Source organism: Atta cephalotes (genome assembly GCF_000143395.1).
Source record: "Atta cephalotes unplaced genomic scaffold scaffold00001, whole genome shotgun sequence".
In the NCBI taxonomy this organism is placed as follows: domain Eukaryota; kingdom Metazoa; phylum Arthropoda; class Insecta; order Hymenoptera; family Formicidae; genus Atta; species Atta cephalotes.
Window position 1 is genome coordinate 1,669,310 of NW_012130065.1, and position 2,808 is coordinate 1,672,117.

The 2,808-nt window shown below is 27.5% G+C and overlaps 1 protein-coding gene across 1 annotated transcript in view; it reads left to right on the top strand.

Annotated features, from left to right (window-relative positions):
• LOC105617383 (ABC transporter G family member 23) overlaps positions 1-2,808 on the top strand; it is a 24,302-nt gene that overhangs the window by 8,752 nt on the left and 12,742 nt on the right. The window lies entirely within an intron of this gene.

Consider the following 2,808-nt stretch of genomic DNA (forward strand, 5'->3'; position numbering starts at 1 on the left):
AGAGAGAGAGAGAGATCATAAAAGTGTATACAAAATGATATGCGAACAATAAAACTAATATGGCTGAAACGAACATTTTCAATTAGCAAAAATTCGACATTTAATATTTGATAATTTTGCCAGATATTTAATGCTTGACGTAAAATTTTTTGAAACAGAATAACATCAATGATGAAATAATAATAATCATAATAATATATAGCTTCTTTTATTTTTCTATTACATATATGTTTAATATTACTATGAATTTGTTGCCCCTCAAGATATTGCTTAACTTCCTGATCTTTAAACTCTCCTCACGTAATAATAGAGATCAAAATCGCGAAAAATTGTGCTTATGCCTCTCTGCCTAATGTGTTACATCGAGAAAGCGCAACGTGAGAAACTCGTTTTCTATTTTAACGAACCATTTATTAAACGACTAATCCTGCACTGTGCGCAATTAATTAACACGATCCTTCATCCGTGGTAAATGCATGGCTCAAATCGCGAGATCCCGATTTGCGATAAGGATATATCATGATTTTAATTATTTCATAATATGAAACAACAATGTGCACTACATAGCTATCAGGAAATTGAAACACTTAAAACAGATAATCCGTTATAATCATTTCGGTATGCGTTTCGTAACTATGCGATCAAGATATACACTTCGTGTTAATCGCCACAAAGTTGGAACAACAATTTAGTATAAATTGTGCGTCTTGAGCTTTACGACTATTTTTTTTAGCCTAAATTGTGCCAGAAACCAGAATTATGTATGTATTGCGAAAACACAAAGCATACGAAACTAGAAGTATAGTACAACTTTTACGCTGTATTAAAAATTGGAACGAAATGCAATGGCTATATTCAAGGAGCGCACGTTATCTGCATTATTATGTTTTATTTTATTCTTATCATTAGACGTAAAATAAGGACAAAATAAGCGCAAATAGAGCGCTCTCAGAATATAGTCAATGTTTATGTTTAACAATTTAACAGTTACTTGCAATAATATATAGAAAATATGTCGACTTAGTTATATTTTATAGTAGAGTTATATTTTAAATATTGTGCCTGTAGAAAAAAATCTTCCTTCTATTGTATATTACAATATTTTTTTTTAACTCCGATGACTAATATTTATTTTTTAATACATATATCCGTACAGAATTTGATAAGATTTTTAAATAATTCATTAAGTATCTCATTAAGTATCTCATTTAGTTTTATTATATACATTGATTTATAATTTAAATGAGTTTTTCTTTTGATGAAATCGAATTATGCATGCTTCAAAAAATTCAGACACCAATCAAGGACATCTTGTTTTTAATCTTTTTATAAATAATTAATTATAAATAATTAATACTTAAACACTTAACAGATGAGAACGTTTTTCATTTATGATAATTATCTAAAAATTAGATTTGTAATAAAATATGGCAAATATTGCAAAGACAACTCCTCTGTTTCTTTTATATTTCTGTGTTCCACGATTTTGTTATGTATAATACTTTTTCATTGTTAGGCATAAAGGTACTTTTTATACAAATTATAATTATGAGAATATCACTATTTCAGAATAATCATTGTTTATGTAAGATTTCAGTCGAGTTTATATGATAAATCGACTATTTACACGACTTAATTCACATTCACTTAATACATTAAGATCGAAAAAACATATGTTATTTTGATCAGAAATACGTCGAAAACGTACCGATTTTTTTTATAGTAAAATATTATTCATTCTGATTAATTACTGTATAATGTGAATTTAATCTGTAAAATTTTTAAACAATAAAAATAGATTATTATGATCAACGTTCATAAATAATATGATACAAGTATCTGCCATTTCCTTACTTAAATAATTAAACAGCCTTTGTGTGCGTTCTACTCGACTTTCACAATGCTTTAAGAATCATTTTCTTCTTTTTGTTCACAATTGTGAACAGATTATTAAACAAGAACAAATAATGCTCATGAGTTGCTTCAAGTAGAAACTTTGGAACGCACCTTTTATTGAGCAAAAATCCATATATGAAAAAGAATGTCAGAACAGACAAACGCTGATATATTATAAAATGTCCTATGCATTAAGGAAAAAGATATAATGACTAATCAATAAAAATTTCTTTATTATTTACTTTAGTACGAAGTCTCATGTTTTCAATCTCGCCTCGCCGCGAATTACGTCACGTTCGCGTTCAGCCTTTAGCTGATACCATCTTTGTAATTCAAATTTAATTATTCATTATTTATCTAATTATTTAATTATTCCTTTATTATACTACAATAAATTTTTTTGACAAACTGCATTTCATGATGGCCGCGATAATCGTTTTGTTTCGTTTGACGCAAAACTTCTGCGCAAGCGCTTATCAGTCATATAAACAATTGCGTCGCTCGATTTCCGGTAAAACTGTTAGTATTATATTATAGTTACGAATAATCCCTGAGAACTTGAACTATTTACCTGGATTTCAAGGACTATGACTATTTAAGTTGGCTAATTTTCATTTTCGTTCTTCGCATTCTGATGAAAATTGCAAATGTAAATGAAGTGATTGATTTGTCTATTCATCCAGAGACGGTCTCGAAGGCTAAAGCTTCTGTGATGTATACACATAAACTTTTTTATCAGTCTAACTTGTTCTTTTGTAAAGATTGGCCTCTTATATATATATATATATATATATATATATATATATAGTAGGTAGTAGTATATAGTAGTATTACTTTATTTAATTTAAGTTAAATTAATAATATATTAATTATTTACTTATAATTAATTTATTTATTTACTTACTTTTACTT